The 23,355-nt window shown below is 36.4% G+C and overlaps 1 long non-coding RNA gene across 6 annotated transcripts in view; it reads left to right on the forward strand.

Moving 5' to 3' along the window:
• Positions 1 to 23,355, forward strand: part of LOC105463157 (uncharacterized) — an 833,151-nt gene that overhangs the window by 143,836 nt on the left and 665,960 nt on the right. The gene's annotated exons all lie outside the window — the stretch shown is intronic.

A 23,355-nucleotide genomic window follows, 5' to 3' on the forward strand; every position in this document is an offset into this window, starting at 1 on the left:
AAAGGAGGAGCACACATTTCACATGGCAAGGGTAGGAGCAAGAGTGAGGAGAGGTGCCACCCACTTTTAAAAAACCAGATCTCACCAGAACTCACTCACTATTGTGAGGACAGTACCAAGGAGATGGTGCTAAACCATTCATGAGAAATACATCCCTGTGATCCAGTTACCACCCACCAGGTCTCACCTCCAACATCAAGGATTACATCTCAACATGAGACTTATGGGGACAGTTACCCAAATTCTGTCAAACACCTCTCAACAAATAAGAACAGAGGAGGATTGCTTTAATCTGATAAAAGGCATCTATAAAAATCTATGGCTGGCCTGGCGTGGTGGCTCATACCTATAATCCCAGCACTTTGGGAGGCAGAGGTGGGTGGATCACGAGATCAGGAGTTCAATACCAGTCTGGCCAAGATGGTGAAACCCTGTGTCTACTAAAAATGCAAAAAATTAGCCGGGCGTGGTGGTGGGTGCCTGTAATTCCCAGCTACTTTGGAGGCTGAGGCAGAGAATTGTTTCAACCTGGGAGGTGGAGGTTGCAGTGAGCCGCGATAGTGCCACTGCACTCCAGCCTAGGTGATAAAGTGAGACTCTGTCTCAAAAAAAAAAAAAAAAAAAAAAAAAAAAGAAAAAATCTATGGCTAATATCATGTTTAATATTGAAACATTAACCAATTTTCTTTAAATTTTGGAAAAAAATTCTCACTGTTTCTATTCAACTTTTACTAGAACTCCACACCAATAAGATAATAAAACGTTAAAGGAATACAGACTGGAAAAGAAGAAGTAAAACTTCTTAAATTAAACTGCATAATTTGCAGATAAAATGATTGTGGTTATTAAAAAAATTCTATGATATTTACAAGAAAAATAATTAAAACTAAAAGGGTGCATTTACTAAGATTGAGGATACAATATTAATATATAAATTGTATGTCTATATACTTTCAACAAGGAATTTGAAAATTAGGTTAAAAGTTAATATGGCCGGGCGCGGTGGCTCAAGCCTGTAATCCCAGCACTTTGGGAGGCCGAGATGGGCGGATCACGAGGTCAGGAGATCAAGACCATCCTGGCTAACACGGTGAAACCCCGTCTCTACTAAAAAATACAAAAAACTAGCTGGGTGAGGTGGCGGGCACCTGTAGTCCCAGCTACTCGGGAGGCTGTGGCAGGAGAATGGCGTGAACCTGGGAGGCGGAGCTTGCAGTGAGCCAAGATCGCGCCACTGCACTCCAGCTTGGGTGACAGAGTGAGACTCCGTCTCAAAAAAAAAAAAAAAAAAAAAAAAAGTTAATATTATTTATAATAGTATTTAAAACCAAATACTAAGGAGTAGACCTAATGAAAAATATTTGGTAACTTTATATGGGAAACTATAAAACTCAGCTGAGAGAAGTTAAATAAATCCTAATAAATATATATACCATGTTAATGGATTGGACATTAAGTTGTTCATTATACCCAAACTGATCTATAGATCAAATTCCTATTAAAATTCAAATGTTATTTTGAAGAAACAAATAAGATAATTCTAAAATATACATAAAATGCAAACCACCTAGAACAACCCAAACCAAACTAAAATGAAAGAAAAAGCCAAAGTTGGAGGACTTACAGTACTTGGTTTCAAGACTTACTATAAATCTATGAGATAACAGTGTGGTGTCAATGTGTGTAAAGACTTATAGATTAATAGAAAATAATAGAGTCCAGAAAAATATACACATATTCCTATATATTTGTACACAAATATTCCTGTATACGTAAGGATAGATTAATAGATTAATGAAACAGAAAAGGAAGTCCAAAAATAACTCTGTGTGTATGTGTGTGTGTGTGTGGGTATCCAATTGGTTTTCGATCCAGGTGCAAGTTAATTGAGAATTCTTTCTTGAAAATGTTACTGGAACATCTGGTTATCAATGGTGAAAAGAGACCTTGACCCTATCTCAATCCTTATACAACAATTCATTTAAGGTGGCTTATTTACTCAAAAGCAAAAACAGAACTATCAAGCTTGTCACAGATAATATCTTTGTGACTTTTGGGATGTTAAAGATTTCTTGGATGATGCATAAAAATCACAAACTTTCCATGAAATAGTTGAAAAAATGAATTTTGCCAAAAGACACCATTAAGAAAATAAATATAAAATATAAAACAAATATAAAATCCACAAACTAGAAAAATATTCATAACACATGAATTCATGCATTTGACAAAAGACTTGTATAAAAATATACAAGGAACACTTTAAACTCAGTAACATGAAAAAAATATTTTAAAAATTAGAAAATTAATAAACACTTTACAACGGGTAATATATGATTGGCCATTAATCACATAATAAAGTATTATTTCTCATTAAGAAAATGAAAATGAGATACCATTTCACATTTATTAGAATACAAATATTTGGTCTATATTGCTATCTCAACACCAATGTTCATGAAGATGTGAAGCTACTGAAATTCTCATACATTTCTTATGGAAGATTAAAGTAATACAACCACTTTGGAGAAATATTTGGCAGCTCTTTATAAAGTTAAATATAGATCACCGGTGACCCAGCAATTCAATTATTAGGTATTTTTTCAAGAGACATGAAAACATTTTCACAGACTTGCGAAAGGCTGTTTATAGCAGCCTTATTCAAAATAGGCAAAAACTGGATACAACCCAAATGTATATTAAAAAAACAAGTAAACAAATTATGATATATTCCTACATGGGAAACTATACAGCAATAAAAGTAAGGAATGATGAATATGTGCAAAAACATATTTGAGTCATAAAAACACTATGTTATGCAAAAAAAGTACATACTGTGTGATTCTATTTACATGAAGTTCAATAAGAGATAAAAATGATGTGGTAAAGAAATCAGAAAGTAGTAGCCTGAGTTTGGGGTAGTTATTTGAATGGAAAGAGACATTGAGAAATTTTGAGGGTGACAGATATGGTCCATATTTCGTATCTGTGTGTATGTGGCAGTCACATGGGTGGGTAACATAATTATCAAAGTTCATTCACCTGAATACCTAAATTCTGTGTACTTTATGATATGGTAATAATTTAAAAACAATTGCACCTATGTTTTGGCTTTATCTATTTGTCCCTTTTGTTCTGTCCATTTTCTGTTTTTGTATTTCCAACCTTTGTTGGTAGGTATATACACATTTAGGATTTTTCCTTCTCTAGATTATTCTATCTTCCTTTCAAGGGTGTTACATTTTTTTCTTTGGCAGGAAGTTATCAGTAAATCCTCTTGACCCTGTCAGGCTTGATTTTAGGGCTCGCTTCAGTTTTGTCTCATGTCCTTGGTCATAGCTTTTGATGTAGGGCATAGTCCTACATTGGAAGCTGTGGACTTTTGGGGTCTCTCTTGAGTGGCAAATATTCACAGTGACATTTTTGCACCCTGGCTGGTAGGAACTCTAACATCTGTTTGCACTGCCCCAGCCTGGGGCTCTCCATTCTGCCCTTTGCTCCACAGCAGTTGTCTCTCTTAGGCATGGTGGAGTCTTGCTCTTCAAACACACATGGTCTTGCTCTTAGCCAAAAACCTGACGTGAACCTGCACGCAGACTTCTGGGCCACTGGGACTGTGCTTTCACTACACTGTTTTACAAATCCTGCTGTTTCTGTTACCAGGCAATCAATGATCTCACTGTCCCATGCACATAGAAACTAATACCATGGCACCAGCTTTTGAGAAAAGAAAAGCTTTTCTGTGATTCAGCTAGTAAGGAGACAAGAGGAAGCGTTCAAATCTGTCTCCCCAAGCTGGAGTTTAGGTCAGGTTTTCTAAGCATAGGATGATGAGGTGTGACCTGATTGGATCATGCAATGAGGTGATGCTAGGAAGTGATGATTTGCCTGGATCTTGACATGGGGTCACACTAGAGCTTAATTCAGTCCCCACTCCTCAGTCCGAACACTTAGCTTCCTCCCTGTGGTCGCACACTTGGTTCAACGGGGCATGTTCAAGTTATTTGACCTTCAACCTGGGGGTCCATGGCAACTGAGAAACAACTCACAACTTTGTTGCATAAAAGTTGATTGATCTGGTATGGTTACATCTCTGCAGACGCAAACTCCAGTCTCCAAACTCTAGTCTCTCTCAAGCTCAGCTTGTCTACATCTGTGCCTGGACTCTACCTTTCTGTAAAAGAGTGCTCTTGGGCAAAAAGGTAGGACAAAGGTGGAACCAATTGTGTGTATTTCCCTTCTCTCAGCAGGCTGTCAGTTCAGTTCCTGAAATGGTTGCTTAATATATTATTGCCAAGGTTTAGAACTGTTTTCTCAGGAGGGTAAATTGGTATCAGTTTGTCCTGGTTGGAAGCAAGTCTCGCTGCCATTGAAATTTAATTTCTAAATTTCATTTAGAAAAACGTGTTATCAGTCTTGGTATTCTGGAGACAGAAGATGTTTATCTACAAGTTGTTTTGTTGAACAGGAAAACTTTTTTTTTTAAGGAATTAAAAAGCTCGTGACTATTGTTAGCAGGTAAATTTACTTCTGATACAGAGGAATAGCAATATGGTATAAAAGTAAATGAGTTTACAGTAATATACATCTTTGTATCTGAACTAAAACTTAAAACCACCAGTGCCAAAGTCAAAAGCAAAATGAAAAGGAAAAAACCTGTATAATTCTATAGGCAAGAAACAAATATTTATTTTTTAAAAAGATGCAGCAATTACAATTCACGGATCCAAAATGTGATTTAAATCAATTCTCATTTTTTTTGACCCTATGATTTTATATAAAAGGGATAAAATAATGTATGCCTTTAAAAACCATAATTGGTAATTTCAGTTCTTTTTATTCAGTTACACCATGTTGTCACTGGGATTAGAATTGACATGTGACCCAATGTAAAGAGTAAAAGGCATATGAGCTTAAGAAGCAACATCCTTGACTCTTGGTTCGGGGTAAACCTCACTTCAAAAAGTCACTGAGAAATAAACAGCAAATGATCTTGTTTTTTATATGTAACTCAGAGATTTAATTATCGTAAACTGAGTGCCTTGAAGATACACACCTTGTAAATGAAAACCACTATACTTAGATCTTTCTCCATTTTTTCCTTGAATTTTTCTAAAATTGAAGCATTTCCAAACAGTGACCAAGAAAATCGGTTTTACAATAATTTTAGTTCCTTCCCTTGTGAAGTTTAGTTTACCTATAAAGATATCACAGGTTAAGGAAGAGGTTTATTTGGTTAAGTTACCATATGAATGTACAACTGTTTTCTATAATTTTAGTAAATACTAGGATGGGTTAAATTTGAATGCTTGACTCATGATTTCCCCTTCATAGTGGAGGCAAATGGTAGAGAATAAAGAAGTTGGGCATTGAATTCTAGTGGTTTTCAATGAGGATGGAAAGTAGGGATGGAGGAATTGGTGTTTTGAGTTAGGTGAGAGATAGGAGGATGGTGGGGGGGTTGTGCCTCCATTGGGACATTTCACAATATCCGGAATCATTTTTGTTTGTCACACTGAGAGTAAGCTGCTACTGATATTTAGTGGATAGAGGCACAGGACAGCTTTCCAAAACACATTTAGCCCCAAGTGCTGAGGCTGAAAAATCTTGTATTCTTACGAACTTGGGTTGAAATACTAGATGTGCCTCCTTGATACTTATGTGATCTTGATAACATTATTCAAATGGGACTTACATGTATTTTCAGTGTTGTGAGGATAAGCTACAAGGAATAGGAAGTTATAACAATGCTAGGAATATAATAGACTTTTAATAATTGTTAGCTCTTATGACTGCTACTATTGCTTTGCATTGTATTAATTTTACATTTATATGCAACTCCTTAATGTTCAGTTTCTAATTGTCTCATCTTTGAGAGGGGAGAGGAAAATATATAAAAAAGGTACTAGCTTGTATTGGGGAGTTTCTTGAGGTGTTTTCCCTTGGGGCATAAAAAGAGGCCCAAAGGTTATACTGACAATGTATAAGTTTATATATCAAATATATTTTGGATCAATATGGACCACAAATCAAAGACAACTTTATGCTGAAAAGTGAGATAGCTAACCAGATACTTGTTTTGATTTCTAATATTACGAGTTCTGCCTCCAAAAGTGAGACAGAACAGTTGACCCAATAATTGGAGCCCATTTCTCTGGTGAGAAACAGGACATTTAAAATTATGCAACTTGTAATGGCGTTTATTTTAGAATATATAAAATATTACCTATTTTGAAGCATCCTGTTGGGAGATACAAATGCGGCTCTGCAAATAGTGCTTATGCGGAGAAAGGGAGATTAAACTATTTCTGAAAACCTCCCTTGTATAAAGGACAACTGAAAATCTTGGGGATTATGCCATCAGTAGAGTGGATAGTCAATAAGTATTATTAAATAGATTTGCTTTCTTATTGCAGGATTTTCTATTGTAGAAAATGGGCATAGAGTCTGAAAGTAGAGCTTTGATGTCCACCAATTAACTGAGCTACCCCAACAGGAGGCATTCCTTCCTTCATCAGTATTTACTGAGTGCTCATGGGTGCCAGGTCTGTGTTAGGAATTGGGAGTACCATTGTAAACAAGACAGGCTAGTGGGGGAGGCATGCCACAATCAGATAATCTTATAAACATGTCTCTTCAAACTGTAAGAAGTACTATGAAGAAAAAAGGAACTCAGCAGAAGTTAAAAAAAAAAAAAAAAAAGAAAAAAAAACTCTGAACAACTATTAATTCCTAAAGACAATTTTGCATTATTTATTTGTTCATTTATTGATTTACTATCTTTCATTTGTTCAATTGAGAAACTTTTAAACTACTATTAAGTTACTGTGCTAGTTGCTGGGGAAAAACACAAACAAGATACTCCTTGTGTCTTCGTGGAATTTGTGATTTAGCTATTTGAGTAACCAAATATTTTAAAGAGGAAACACTGCCAATTCCCTTGTAAAATCACAAATAAGGGAAAAAAGAAAACCAGACGAGTTACCTGCAGATCAAATTAAATCACCCAGGTATTATTAGTGCTGCCAATTGCACAGTGACCTTTATGACAACATGTGAACATACCTGCCACTTACTGTCAGCGTTTGGTAGGAGAAGGGGGAGACTTCATTGACATCATTAATGATTTTGCTTATTGAAAAAGAGGGATAAGATACAGAGAAGATTGTCAGCAGAATTTCCTGATTGCATTATGGTTTCCTAGCAGGCAGGAGACTGTTTCTGACTTTCAGAAGACTTATCCTTTGTCATCCATTCTAAATGAATTCTATTTGTTTTAACATTCATAAAACATATACTTACTTTGTCTCCAGTAAATAGAAATTATAGATTAATTTTAAAATAGCATGACTCAAATTTAATAATATATTTTTATAAGTGATCATTTAAAATTTCAATTATTCAGGCTTAATTACTATCTTTTCTATATGAGTCTGTTGCATACCTTGTAAACATTTCCAATAATCACATGAAATTTTAATGAATTCACAATAATTGTCATATTAATTTTAAATTAATTGTACTTGTCCACTTTGAAAAATAAATTTTAAGTGCTACTATAAATAACTCAGGAAAATGAATTCATTTTTACATGAGAGAGACTGTTACTTTGGATGTTTGTAACTATAAATACTCTTTTCCTTCTCAAAGAATAAAAATACGTGATAGAATTGAAATGTTTCTTTTGTGCCATGCACATATAGTGACTATTAGATGTACTTTACATGGATTACTTAATCTTTATGCAGTAGTAAGAATTTGGCCTCATATATGTTTAATTTTAAAATGTAGAAAAAAGGTACAGAGAGGTTAAGTGGTGAGCTCAAAACTGTATGTCTTCTAAGAGTTGATAACAAGATTTAAATCTGAACGTCTGAAATCCCAGAGTTTTAACCGCTATTTTAGCTTCATTCGCTTTTTGTATTCCTACTTCTGCCTTTTCTCTTTCCTCTACAACTTCTCTCACTTTTTTCATCATAAAACAATCTAACACAGTGACCTCTTTAAAAGTGGCCAAAGCAAGACTCCTATTTTGTGTGGTCAGCTGTCTTAAGTTACAGGCATACCTGGCAGATATTGTGGATTTGCTTCCAGACAACCACAATAAATTGATATCACAACCAAGTGAGTCACACAAATTTTTTGGTTTCCCAGTTCATATAAAACTTATGTTTCCATGACACTATAATCTATTAAGTGTGCGATGGCATGTCTGAAAAAACAATGTACATACCTTAATTAAAAAAGACTTTATTGCTAAAACATGCTAACAATCACTGGAGCCTTCAAGAAGTCATAATCTTCTTGCTGGTGGAGCGTCTTTGCCTTGATGTTGACTGCTGCTGACTGATTAGGGTAGTGGCTGCTGAAGCTTGGGGTGGCTGTGGCAATGTCTTAAAATAAGACAACAATTAAATTTGCCACATAAATTGACTCTTTCACAAACGATTTCTCTGTAGCATGCAATACTATTTGATAGTATTTTATTCACAGTAGTACTGCTTTCAAAATTGGGATCAGTCCTCTCAAACTCTGCTGCTGCTTTATCAACTCAGTCTGTGTAGTATCCTAAATCTTTTGTTGTTATTTCAACAATGTTATAACGTCTTCAACAGGAGTAGTTTTTAATCTAAAAGCACTTTCTATGCTCACCTATAAGAAAAAACTTCTCATCCATTCCAGTTTTATCATGAAGTTGCAACAATTCAGTCACATCTTCAGGCCTGCTTCTAGTTCTGGTTCTCTTACTACTTCCATCACATCTGTAGTTACTTCCTCCACTGAATTCTTGAACCCCTCAAAGTCATCCATGAGGGTTGGAATCAACTTTTTATAAACTCCTATTAATGTTGATATTTTGAATGCCTTCCACAAATCACAAATGTTCTTAATGACATCTAGAATGGGTAATTCTTTCCAGAAGGTTTTCAATTTACTTCTTCCAGATCCCTCAGAGGAATTACTATCTATGTCAACTAAAGCCTTACAATATGTATTTCTTAATAATAAGACTTGAAAGTCAAAATTACTCTTTGATGCATGGGCTGCAGAATGTCAGCAGAATGTTGGGGCAGCTAGCATGAAAACAACATTAATCTCCTTGTACATCTCCATCAGAGTTCTTGGGTAACCAAGTGCCTTGTCAATGAGTGGTAATGTTTTGAAAGGAATCTCTTTTTCTGAGCCATAGGTCTCAACAGTTGACTAAAAATATTCAGGAAACCATGTTGTAAACAAATGTGCTGTCATCTAAGCTTTGTTGGTGAATTTATAGAGCACAGGCAAAATAGATTTAGCATAATTTTTAAGTGCCCTAGGATTTTCAGAATGGTAAATGAGCACTGGCTTCAACTTAAAGTCAGCAGCTGCATTAGCCCCTAACAAGAGAGTCAGCCTGTCAGTTGAAGCATTGAAGCCAGGCATTGAGTTATCTCTAGTTATGAGAGTCTTAGATGACATCTTTTTCCAATAGAAGGCTGTTTCATTTACATTGAAAATCTGCTGTTTGGTGTAGTCACTTTCATCAATTCTCTTAGCTAGATCTTCTGGATAACTTGCTACAGCTTCTATATCAGTACTTGTGGCTTCACCTTGCATTTTTATGTCCTGGAGATGGCTTCTTTCTTTAAACACCACAAACCAAGCTTTGCCAGCTTCCAAATTTTCTTCTGCAGCCTACCCATCTCTTATCCTTCATAGAATGGACGAGAGTTAGGGCCTTGCTCTGGGTTAGTTTTTGGCTTAAGGAAATGTGGCTGGTTTGATGTATCCAAACCACTAAAACTTCTCGTATCAGCAATTAGCCTGTTTCACTTTCTCATCATGTGTTCACAGAAATAGCACTTTTAATTTGTCCCAAGAGCTTTTCTTTTGCATTAATAAATGGCTGTTTGGCCCAAGAGGCCTAGCTTTTCGCTTTTGACATGTCTTCCTCTCTAAGCTTAATCATTTCTAGCTTTTGATCTAAAGTGAGGTATGTGTGACTCTTTCACTTGAAGAGTTGGAGGCCATTGTAGGGTTATTAATTGGCCTCTTTTTGGTAATGTTGTGTCTCAGGGAATAGAGAAAACCTGAAAGGGGTGAGAGAAGGGGGAATGGCAGGTCGGTGGAATAGTCAGAACACACACAGCATTTTTTGATTAAATTTGTTGTCCGATATGGTTTGGCTCTGTGTCCCCACCCAAATCTCATCTCGAACTGTAATCCCCATAATCCCTACATATTGAGGGAGTGACCTGGTGGGAGGTAATTGGATCATGGGGGCAATTTCCCCCATGCTGTTCTTGTGATAGTGAGTGAGTTCTCACGAGATCTAATGGTGCCATGATGGTAAGTTTCCTGAGACCTCCCCAGCCATGTGGAACTGTGAGTCAATTAAACCTCTTTTCTTTATAAATTACTCAACCTCTGGCAGTTCTTTATAGCAATGTGAGAGTGAACTAATATGCTGTCTTATATGGGTATGGTTTGTGGCACCCCCAAATAATTATAATAGTAACATCAATTATTATAACAGACATAACAATACAGTTTAAAATATTGCAAGAATAATTAAAATGTTACACAGAGACACAGAGTGCACAAGCTGTTGGGAAAATGGTGCCTGTAGACTTGTTTGATGCACATACAGCTTCAGTTTATAAACACAGTATCTGCAAAGTGCAGTAAGGTGAAGTGCAATAGGAGGTATGCCTGTACTGACTCACAGTGCCTCTAAAGTATAACAACTAGTTTTCAGATTAATTATTGGCACTATCTTGATACATTTAGTTAGAAAAAAGAATAGTTTCTAGGAGAGTTATAGTACATAGTTTCTATGGAAAAATAGCTTTTGTTCACATGTTCAAGTTGCTTTGCTTAAAATGTACAATGCTAAAGAGTAGGCTTGATTTTATAAAACTACATTTTCTTAGTGTTCTGTTTGCTTGATTAAAGTCATATCTAGGAGATATGATTTGGAAAGATTCTTTTCTTCAATCTGCCTGATGAAAAAATGCAGAGATATTGCAGATGTGTTAGTGTGGCTATCATGTGAAACATTAGCCAAAACTGACCAACAAAAACACATTGCCGGAATGACGACCATTTCATAAACAGACTGCTTTTCAATGGATAAATACAACTCTGAACTTCAGCCTAGGAAAGTTGAGTGTCATGATGGCTTACCTCTTAATAAAATGTAGTTTTAGTGGGCTAGAATCAGAGTCTGGGTCCTTGGTGCTTAATTCTTAGAGCAAATTGCTTTTTCCTTTACAAACTATCATTTCATCTCTACAGCATCTTCAAACTTCATTCTTATTCTTTTATGGCTTTGGGAGCCAAAAGAGAATCTTTCAGCAATAAGAGTTCCTTTAGTAATGCTGTTACAGAAATTCTGTAATAGTGATTGATGGCCAGTTCTACTTAAAATAATTTCTATGGAGGAGGTTTGTCTTCCCTCTTGAAAGCCTGCTTCATTGTTTTAGATCGTTCTTGATTTCTTACGCCACCAAAAACACCCTTCTCTTTTTAAATAATAACTTATTTCGTACCATCTTTTTTTTCTATGAAGATATAATACTATTGGCCACTGGCTTACTTGTGATGGCATCTTCCATAGTTATACATAGTTAAGTTGCATATTAGATACTCACTTCTAAGACTTACATAAACCTAACTTTAGAAGAATAATTGTCTCACCTGGTTTACAGAATGGCTGTTTTTCTTGTGTTGCTGATGCTACCTCACACTGAGAATTTTCAGAATGCTTTGATTATGTCCTACTAAGTTTCATCTTACAGAAGAAGTCATCAGAGAAGCTGCTTATAGTTGTCTTTTTTATTTGGATGGAAATGAAATCCTCATCCCAAAACACAGGTGGTGGGACTTAAACTAGACCTGAAGCCTGGTCTCCTCTACTTGTTATTTTAATTAATCTCTCAGATTTCCTTGTAGTGTATATGTGTTGAGTCCCAAAGTGTTCTTTTACATTCAATATGCAGAATTCATAAATTGAGCCAGTTTCAACATATATTTGCTAAGCACCGAGTAAGCGGTGAATATTGAACAGGTGTTCTGAGTTAAAAATATGAATAAAGCTTCCAAATGCTTGTGGCAGTAAAAGGGCAGACCCAGAATGACAAAGAGTAAGGAGCTGTCTTGCGAGAGATATTGATTGTGGGGTGTTTAGCAAGGTTGGTTTAGTTGACTTGGCTAGGTACGTAAGTATATCTTTTTTACTTTCTTTTGCTGTCCATGTGTCTTCAGAACTTATATAGGACAAACTTTCCAGGTGGGAAAGTGCTATTTATTAACAAAAACTATGATGTAATTGTAAATAAACCATTATGGGGGAAGTTACAGGGAGAGGGTGTTATTTGAACACATCCTTGAAGGGTAGTACTACTTTGGCAGTGAAGGATATAGGTAGGTGTAAGAAAGCCTTTTCGGCCGGGCGCGGTGGCTCAAGCCTGTAATCCCAGCACTTTGGGAGGCCGAGAAGGGCAGATCACGATGTCAGGAGATCGAGACCATCCTGGCTAACACGGTGAAACCCGGTCTCTACTAAAAAAAAAATACAAAAAACTAGCCGGGCGAGGTGGCAGCTACTTGGGAGGCTGAGGCAGGAGAATGGCGTAAACCTGAGAGGCGGAGCTTACAGTGAGCTGAGATCTGACCACTGCACTCCAGCCTGGGCGACAGAGTGAGACTCCATCTCAAAAAAAAAAAAAAAAAAAAGCCTTTTCATGCTCGAGGAACAGCACAGGCTTGATGGCAAAATACAAAGGATGTTGCGAAGGTAAGCCTATTAGAGATGGCAGGAGACAATTGTGGCAATGAGACTCAGAATTATCAGATCACCATTTTTTAAATAAGTGAACTCAGAATGTGTCATTTTGAAAGAATTTCAGAATAATGCAGTCAGGAATTCAACTTGAGAAATTATCAATTGCAAAGAGTTTATGGGGTGCACAAGGAAGTGTGGACATTTTAAGAAAAACAAAAGAACTTGGAAGAAGATGAGAAAGATGTTGAAGAAAAAAGGGGCTCAGAAAAATAAGTAGAGAACATCTAGATGAAATACATAATTCAGGCTTTCACAGTTGCAAGCATTACCTTATTCAATCCTTCAAGAACCTAGACTATGCTACAAATCTTGTGTTCTCTAATATGCAGTGAATTTCGAGTCTTCAACAGCACTTTTATTTTTCAGAGTGGAGAACATCAGTTCCAAGGTAGAATAAAGTCATTCTGTCTGTTAGCACCTTCAACTGAGAGTCCACAAAGGAAAATAGTTTCATTTTTTATAGCAGTGTATAACACTGGTTGAAAGTGATCAGAAGATGATGTATTAAAGTAGACTCAGAAAACAGTCCTCTTTTAGATAAATGCTTTTGAAAACGAGTGGGCATAAAGCTCTATTTGGTATCTGAACAGTACATGCTCCTAAATCTGTGTTCATCAAGAAATGATTTCAATTAGGAAAAAAAAAATCCATTTAAATCTGGATCTACTAATAACCGCTGTATTAAAACATAGCTACACAATCTTGTCTTTTATTTCTCTTGGGCTTAAGCTTTACTTGTGGTTAGTCATGTGCAAAATAAAATGAGAACCTCTACTGTCAATTTAAGTTGATTCCCATCTGCCATTAATGGTAACCCATGATCTCTTCTCCATTGGGTATTTTCGTTGTGTTCTTGTTGCTATTTTAGAGAGAATCTGCAATCACTTATTCTGTACATCTCACCCAGTGCTTGAAGAGAGACAACACTTGAAAACATAATGGCCAGATGATCTCAGGATGCAAGAATCCTTCAGATGTTTGCCGAGAACTAGTTTGACAAAAGCAGGAAATGTTAATTTCAGCTCTTTTATAAATAGAGGGATGATCCGTAAAGGGAAAATTGTTGTCACAGCAAATGTACACTTGAGTGATTCAAACCTAATTAGTGGTTATATGATTCATTTTGAATATATTTACTGTAACAACTCGTAAACCGCTTTCAAATTCAGCTGTTGAATAGACTATTTTTTAAAAACTAAATAGCTCTGAAAATTTATTTTTTCTTTCTAAAACCTTCTTTATACCTTTCTCCTTGATCATATGTGCTATATGTAACCAGCAACTTGTCCTCTCTATTTTTCTGTCCTCTGACACCCGTGCAAAATTCTCAACATATTAACATAAAGGAAGCATATTAGCGTTATCCAGTTGGTCTCAGTGGCAGGAAGATATATGGTATAAGTGTATATTAACTAGAGAGTTACTTAATTATGAAAAATAAGGTCACATTCCTTTAAAAACTCTATTAAATCAAGATGCTCAAAGTAATTGGGGTATGGTTATTCTTTGCCATGTTTTCTTGCTTTGTTAACTACTTGACCAGGTATGACCAAGAAAAGAGAAATTCGAGTAGAGTGATGATTTAGTGACTAGCTGCAAGTAATTTGCAACATGGTTAATTAAAACAAATCCTTCTGTGGAGCAGACAGAATTTGTCTCTTGGGTGCACCACAAATTTATTTTGGATGAATCATTCTGAAAATGAAGTATTCTAAAATACAGATAATACATACTTTAAATCAGCAGAAATGGGAGGAAATTTCTTTCCTTCTACTTTATATGCTTTCAAAAAATCTGATTATAAAAATAGCAAGTTTGTGGTGCTGTTTTGGAAATACAAGGGAAAAATTCCTGTGATTCAGTTACTCATGATGTTTAAAAGTACTTTGTTTCTGAAATGTCCAGTCTCTGCATAAGAAATTTTTTAAAAATGGAGTCATATATACACAATTTTGTAGGCTGCTTTGGGAACGTTTCTTTTCCAAGTGCCTGCTTGGATTTCTACATGCCTTACTGGGCTCTTTGAAAATTGGATTCCTCATTCCAGAGACAGGCACAGATCCACAAGGAATGCAGCTGTGTCATGGATATGCCAACATGCATTTTCCTAGAAATGCGAGACACTTCTTCAAAGTGTTATCTTTGCCTACTGATTTGTGAAGGTTTAGATATTAGTAATTAACGACTGTTAAAAATAAACTTTAATGCATATTTTAGGAGGGGTAGTTGAAGAAGGAAAGCTCGTAGAAGGCCCATTAAGTAGTTAAGGACAGAGTTGGCTCAAAGCCAGAATTATGAAGGTATGAGGAAGGCAAAGTTAGCTGGGTTGGAAAGATTTCATCTCTCCTTCTGTGCAAAGAACAGAATTGTTACTTAGCTGAGTGATCATATGTAGGAATCACTAGAATTAGTTGGCTCTCTCAGCTGGGTTTAAAGTACAGTGTAAATAGGGTAAACTCTTGATTTGGCATCTATAAAGCCAGTTACATTCAGACAGCAAGTGAAGCAAAGCAAATAAACTCTACTCTGGCTGGGAATAATTCTGCCCTGATGAGGTCAGTAATATCACTTTGTATTCTTCTTGAACTGTAGCTAAAGAAATGAAAAAAAGATCACACTGACAGCAAAGAGAAAATTATTTGCATAGTGGGTGGATAATATGCTGTGAGGTCAGATTCTTAAATACTGTGGTTGGAATCTTTTTTTAAAATTTTTATAAGGCTGAATGATTTTATTACCACTAATAACCCTTGTGGCTCTGAAAGCTTAAATAATCTGGGTAATCAAAATTTATGCTTTAGGATGGAAGATGATTATCTGCATATGAGAGGAAGGAAATTCCTTTTTTCCCAATCCTCTGTGCTAACTATACTGTGGGCGAATAATCGCATGGAGCATTTGGCTAAGGATTCCATGGTGGAGGCGGGCCGTTGCTCCTTTGAAAGATCACATTTTGGTGGCTGTAGGCAGTGAACTGGGAAAGTGACTGAGTAATCTAAAATTCTACTCAGAAAAAGGACCCCATGGAGATACTGCAAAGGAGAGGTAGAATAATGTGAGATGTTTGTCCTCCTTTTTGAGGAGTTCATTCCTCAGACTGTTGAGGTTTATTTTTTTTTCTTCAGATTGTTTTAAACTGAAACAGCTGCTCATAATGGTGTTTGTATTTGCTCCACTGTATAAGGGTCCTACCATTTTAGAGAGTTTCCCTTCCCCAAATTCATGAGGATGGCTAGTTTGGGTATTTTAAATGAGTAGTTGGGAAGAACAGGATTACAGATTTGTGAGGCTTAATCTGGATTCATGGTACACAGGAATTTTTGTCATCACACAAATGCAAACAAATTCTATTTGTGGATTTCTGTCAAAATAGTTAAAAGAAAACTATACAGAGCAGAGCTAACAAATTAAGGAATGTGAATTTCCTCTATAATTTTTGGCAAAAGAAACATATTACTTTAAGTTTTTCTAAATCTGATTAAATCTGACCAAGAGCCCCTACCCAGGAGGGTGGCAAGAAATCTAAGCTCACTTACTACACATCCTTCCAAAAGTGAACTTGTGTCCCAGTTGTCTTACACAGTTTAAAAATGTAATCTCTAAAAAATCTGAGCATATAGTGTTCTAATATATTTATTATAAAGCATACTAAGGAAGAACTACAAAGAAATATATATAGTAATCTTTTTAATAAATATTTTAACTTTAATGGAATAAACCTTTGTCATTATTATTTATAAAGGTATTGGCAAAACTTGATTGAGTATGCTTTATTAGTTTTGAAAATCTTGATTGTATCATAACAGTGAATTAAGCATTGAGACCTAAGTCCAGTTTATTTGACATTTTGTTTTAATGTAATCAAAGCTGAGAAAGTGTATCTAATAAGTAGATTCAGAGGAATGATGTGCACACTTGACTCCATTCGTGAAATTATAAGATATTTTTGGAACCAGTAATAGAAAGGTTTTGTTAAAATTCATCTGTACATTTCCCTGTTCCATGATGTCAGTGAGTTAGTGGTTCTTACACATGAACACTAAGGTGTTCCTTTGTTACATTTTCAACTAAAGGGTTCAAAACCCAGTGAAACTCTGCATAGATGATTTTACAAAGGGCTAGAAAATTGTATTCTGTTTTTAAAATGCATGGATATAAATTTTTAATAGATAATATGCTCACTTAATTTTGGCAGCAAAGTCACATTTTCATCTCCAAACATCTGTTTTCAAAATGCTCTCTCTGTAGCTCAAAATTATTTCAGGATGTAGCTTTTTAAAAAAAAAAAAATTAAAAAAAATGTCTTCACCTTTACCTTGGTGGAGAAAATTAAGGTGTTTATTATTTTTTAGGAAAGGTAAAGAAATTTGAAATTTGAAACATGTCTTTTTGTAAAAGCATACATGTAACTTATCTTATTCCATATGGGCTTCTTAAACAAAATGCTGTAGACTCGGTGGCTTATAAGCAGTAGAAATTTTACTGCTCAGAGGTCCAGAGGCTGGAAAGTTCAAGATCAAGGAACCAACAGATTAAGTGTCTAGTGAGGGAGCAGTTTCTCCTAGACAGTCATCTTCTCACCCTGACCTCACATGGCAGCAGACATCTTTTATAAGGGCGATAATCCCATCCCTGTGACCTCATCACCTCCCAAAAGCCTCAGATCCAAATACTATCACCTTGGGCGTGAAGATTTCAACATATGAATTTTTCCAAGGGTCATGTAAGACAATAGCATAACTTATCTTTAAATGTGACGGCTCTTGTAAGTACTTTGCCATTAGTTAACGTAGAATAAAATATGTCACACCCCATCTCATTCCACAGTACTGAAAGAGTCTCTGTTTGAGATTATATAAACCTACAAACAAATGCATGAAAGCTGAAATACATAGCAATAGGTGAAAAGTCAAATGCATGAAAGCTGAAATACATAGCAATAGGTGAAAAGTCAGTAAAAGCATAAGCAAACTTTGTTACCTCTCCTCATTATAGGCTACCATTTTCCCCTGGTCAGCTTAATACTGTGGCCAGTGCAGGAAAGTCTGACAAATGAACTATGGTGTTAATAACTAAAGTATGATTTTTTGGGGGATAAAATTGTACCTAAACACATATCTAAACTTTAGAGATATTTAATAATTATAAGGCATATGTTTCCACCTGGCAAATGACTGCAGTACATCCTTCAGGGTGTGCCATCTGACCTTTGACCCACACTGATAGCAAGGCACCGTGTCCAAGCCCTCATGGCTCTGTTGCTTCTGTGCCTGTCTTCAGCCTGGGAATGTTTGTTGAGCCTGGGGTTTGGCCACTCAGTGTCTAGCCTCCTTAAAGAGAGCTACTCTGTTTGAGATCCAGCCACCTCTCTGTGGTCCTACCAGAAAATGGAGTGACCATTCTCTGGATCCACCAAATATTCTATTAGGGAATGGTCTGTGTCTGCCACTCAGATTGATATGAACACGAGGCAGGGAAATACTGGGTAGAAGAGGGTGGTTCCCTGGCAAAGGTGCCACTCTCAAGCCTGGAAACTTGCGGCTGTAAATGGAAACAGGCAATCCTATTTTTGCTCCCTAATGTTGCCTTTTCCAAGACCAATCTGGCCTGCCATGCCCCTATCCTGTGCCCATATAAAGCCCAAACCACAGGCTCCATGAATAGAGTGACAGAGTAGTAGGGCAATGTGGTAGAGAAGGAGAGAAGACAGGAGTTCAGCTTGGGATGGTTGGAGAGGAGATTGACTGCAGGATGGCCGGACTCCAGGGAAAGATCATCTTCTCACTCTATTCCCTTTCCAGCTGCCCGTCCATCCTGCTGAGAACCACCTCCATCACTCAGTAAAATCCCCAAGTTTGCCATCCTTCAAGTTTGTGTGACCTGATTCTTCCTGGATGCTGGATAAGGGCCCAGGTACCAAGAGGGCACGGGTATAAAGGCTGTCACCCTGACTCTCCGCTGAGCTGGTTTAACACTTAGCTGTCTGTGGATGGCAACTGCTAAAAGAGCGTTAATCATAGCATACCCCAAGATGCTACCCTGGGGCTGGAGCCCAAAAGCACTTGCCTTGGCTCCTGCACCTGCCCATCTATGTGCTCCCCATCCCATAAGGGATTTGAGCATGCAGCAAATGAGCCATACTCTTATCACAAGTCCTGAGAGGGGGTCAGGGAACTCTCCCATCTCAACGTGAAGTTTCATATGCAATTTTCAACAATTCATCATGAGGTTCTAGGCTTCTGACTTCCCACTGACCTTTATTTTTTACTATCTTGATGATGTTCAAGTCTGGATTCACTGGGTGGAGCTGGGATGGCAGGAAGCGAGGGGAACAAGCCCATGTGGTAGATTTGAAGAGTTCCAGGAAGGCTCGCTTATCTTACACTCATCTCCAACAGAAAACCTGGGAATAAAAGTCAGATTTGTCAGTCGGAATACTAGCTCCAGTGCTTACTGGATGGGTGACCTAAACGAACTAAGTAACTAGCCTGAAACTCAGACTCCTCTTCCCCAAAATAGGCATAAAAGTCTTACCTTTAGGAGCTGGCATGAGGATCAAGGGTAATGTATTTAAAGTGCATAGCACACTAACCAAGGTATTCAATAAATAGTGACTTTTAACTGATTTTTTCCTCCCACTTTTTTTTCTGGGTGGGCCTGACCCTTCTGGTTATTAGGAAGGGATAGAAAGAGTCGATCAAGTGGCCAACTGTGTCACTGACTCAGGCCCCAGGCCAATTCACACAAACTACCAGAAGGAAGACATCTGCAATTTTAAGATGTTTCTTACAGGCAACTCTAATAGCAGGTAGAGGACATGACACAGCATGAATGAATTGTCTGCATTTGTATTGACCAAAGTCAGGGAAACAAAGAACAGGTGTGCACCATAACCAGAAGGTCTTAATGATATATGCTCAGATTAGTTCTTTTACACATATTTTAACTACTTTTTAGCAGAACATTGTCCTTTGCTTATAAGAAAAATCAGTTCTAATATCCTTCACAGAACTTCCAAGTTATCCACTCCAAGGTAGGTCACTTCTGGCTTTGTCTCTAATTACTATTTGTTGGGTTTTATTTGTTGCACCTTGTTTTTCTCAGGATACACTAGCATTTGGCGATGATGCTATGACCTGGGCAATTGGAAATGTACACAACTGTTCTTGATTTACCCACTACGTTCATGGCTTACCTCACTTTTGAAGTCAAAAGGGTGTTTAACACCTCCACAGTTCTAAGACCTTCTCCATGGTCCTAGCATCTCGTACATTTGTGCTTTAATTCATTGACTTCAAACATGTAATCCTACTATCCAAGCCTGAGGCAAATTCCATCCTGTATCCAATTTGCATTGCAAATTCTTTTTGCAAAAGTGTTGACTCAACTATCACTATTATTGTTGGTGATATCTTGCCATTCTAATTTGCTTCCTTTCGTTTAAAGCTCTAACTATGGGTTAGCTTATCAGAGCATGGGAGTTTACTTGGGGAGAAAGGAGGAGAAATAATTTGATAATTTGTGCCATTTCCTAGAGAAAACTTGCCTAAATGAGATGTTCATTAGTGGTGTAGGAGATGCAGGGGAGGTTTTGGGTAGTCAAAGGGACTTGAAGTCACTTTACTCCAGTTGGGATAACTTGAGAAGCAAAGGGGAACAGAAAGAGAATCGTAGAGGGAAGCAAAATCAGTCTCAATCTAGTTTAATTTATTTGCTCTGGTCTCGTCCTAGGTAAGGTTCTTCAACCCTGGGAATAATTTCATTTCTGATACTTTAACACCAAGGCTCACAGTCCTAGCCTTTCACTAGGGAAAAATTGCACTTCTCCTCCATTTTTTCTTAATAGGGGGGGTCTGTCTTATCAAGAAACCTTCTGCAGTGATCTTGTGTAATTCTAGTTAGATCTTTGTTGGTTTTTATTTTTATCAATGTTACACACTTCTCAAGAGTCTCTCCTGCCGTTTCCTGCCAGGCCATTTGCTCTCACACAGACAGAGGCAACCACTGCCAACCATTTATATAAAACTAAGTAACATGCATATACTTCAAAGTTTAGATTGCCTATTAAATCCTTCATATGGAAGATGAGGATGTCACTTGCTTTCAGTCTCCTTCAATGTACTACCCCATAATTCTGGCGCCTGAATCTCTTCACTGTGTTCTTTATTATAATTTCATTGGAGCCAATATTCAGTTTGACATTATTACGATACTGTAAATGCTGTTTATCACTGATCCATAGAGATGGTTATTTTTTTACACAAATTTTTCCTTAGAATTAATAATTATCCTTTATGGATATTGTTTACCTAGTTTTCTGAAAACATATCAGTGAATAAACCTCAAACAATCCTTTTTGTGTAAGTTTCGTTTTTATGTGTTCAAATATATTAATATTTTTTCAATTGATTGTCTTTGAAGAAACCTCCCCCAGAGGTCTCTGGCTTGCTTTAATCTGACCTGGTTGCTCCATAGGTCTTGTGTGTGGTGGTCTTGGATTTGTATTATGGCATATTGAGAGTTCCTTTTACATCTCTCTCATTTGAAGCACCTGGATCCTTGATCCATGCCCTTCTCTTTCTTGGTTTACTCCCTCTCTTTGATGCTTCCTGTATTCCTGTTAGTTCAGTAAGAGGGGAGTGCAGAAAATAAACTTTTGAGAACTTGGAAGTCTGAATATTGTTTTATTCTATCTGAGTACCATAACTTTGGTAGGGTATTAGATTTTATGTTGAAGATAATTATCCCTTAGAATGTTAAAGCCTTTGCTCTATTTTAGGCATTAATAAACTGTTTCTGTAAGAAGTGGAATGGTAAATAGTGAAGTCTTTGTGCACTATGCGGCTCTACTTAACTACTGAACTGAGCTTTGTAGCATCAAAGCAGCTATATAAATATGTAAACAAAGTAGTGTGGCTCTGTTCTAATAAAACTTTTTTTCTTTTTAAATAAAAGGTAGTCCTATACTTTCTAAACCCTATCCTATTCTAGCTTCCACTGTGGATATGAGATAACCAGTCATTATTCTTTTATTTGAATGAAATTCTTTCAGGAAGCTGATAGGATCTTCTATTTTAGATAGTGCTCTGAAATTTTACAATAAAATGCTCTGTTGCATGTCTATTTTAAGTAATTCATTTGAACAAATAATGGACCATTTCAATCGGGAAATTTATGCTCTTTAACTTGGGAACTTTAAAAAAAAAATCATTTCTTTGATTTCTTGCCTGTTTTCTCTTTCCTGAACTTTTATTTGGATATTGGGCTTCTTAGACTGGTCCTATAATATTACCTTTTCTCACTCTTCATATTTTTCCCCTACTGTCTGGGAGACTTCTTTAAACTTTGACTTTTATCCTTCTGATTAATTTTTATAATTGTGTGTTTCTGTATTTTTAATATCTAAAACTCTTGATCTCTGAAAGATCTTTTAGAATAACATTCTGTTCTTGTTTCATAGATACAAAATCTTTTTTATATAGAATATATTAATTTTAAAATGAGTGTTGTACAGTCTCTATTTCCTTAAAGTTCTCATTGTTTTTTGTTACACATTTTAATCTCTGCCTTTCCTAATATATGCTTTCATCAAATGTTTGGGGTTCCATGGCTATTACCCTATATTTAAGAGAGAGGCATCATAAAATGTTCTTGGTAGGATGTTGACTGTGGTGCATTTCTTTAGGAAATTCTCAATGTAAGTATATTTAGGTCTTTGGCTGGTAAGTTTCCCCAGACGAAAACTTTTCATTTCCCTGTGGAAGTGTATTCTGGGAGCCAAATAGGGAATAAACCATTTAATATTTTGTGACCTGAGTGAAGGATTCAAACTAAGGTCCTCAACATTCAAAATATTTCCCTTTTTTCACTCTGAAAGCCACTAGTTCTCTACCCTTATAGTGTTTTACCAAATGTTTAGTTATAGCATGTGAGTTTGTGAGGACATATGCCTTCTACTTTACTGTTGTTTAAAACCTGGCACATAGTAGATACTCAATAAATATTTGTCAAAAATGAGTTTTATATCTTGTGTATAAAATATATTGGTGATATTACTGACGTTTAAGATCTTACACTATTATTAGCAAACAGAATGTTCTCAGAGCTAAATGCACTGTTTAAAGTAATACTTTATTCCTATATATATTTGCATATAGTGTTGAGAACCATCCATTGAATTTGCTCTGTGTAAAGGGTGATTTAAGTTACATACTTTCTCTTAGAAAAGTCTAGACCATCGTGGACTTTGGAGCCAACAGAATAAATTCCACTCTCCCAATTTAGTGAAATGCGTACATTAGCAATTCAGACATGTGGTGCTTTTGGTTGCATAGGTCTTTTCAGTGCATTCATATCTGCCTGCATGTCACACACATGATCCGTGAGCTTAGCCAGTGAACAAAGAAAGCTATCTTGAATCTTAGGATAAAAACATTCAGGATATTTCCTAGAATTTTCTTCTCAAAATCAAGTAGCAGGATTAAGACAATGTACCAAGAAATTTGAATTAAGCAGATGTTTTCATCCAA

Source organism: Macaca nemestrina, chromosome 6, assembly GCF_043159975.1.
Source record: "Macaca nemestrina isolate mMacNem1 chromosome 6, mMacNem.hap1, whole genome shotgun sequence".
Lineage (NCBI taxonomy): Eukaryota > Metazoa > Chordata > Mammalia > Primates > Cercopithecidae > Macaca > Macaca nemestrina.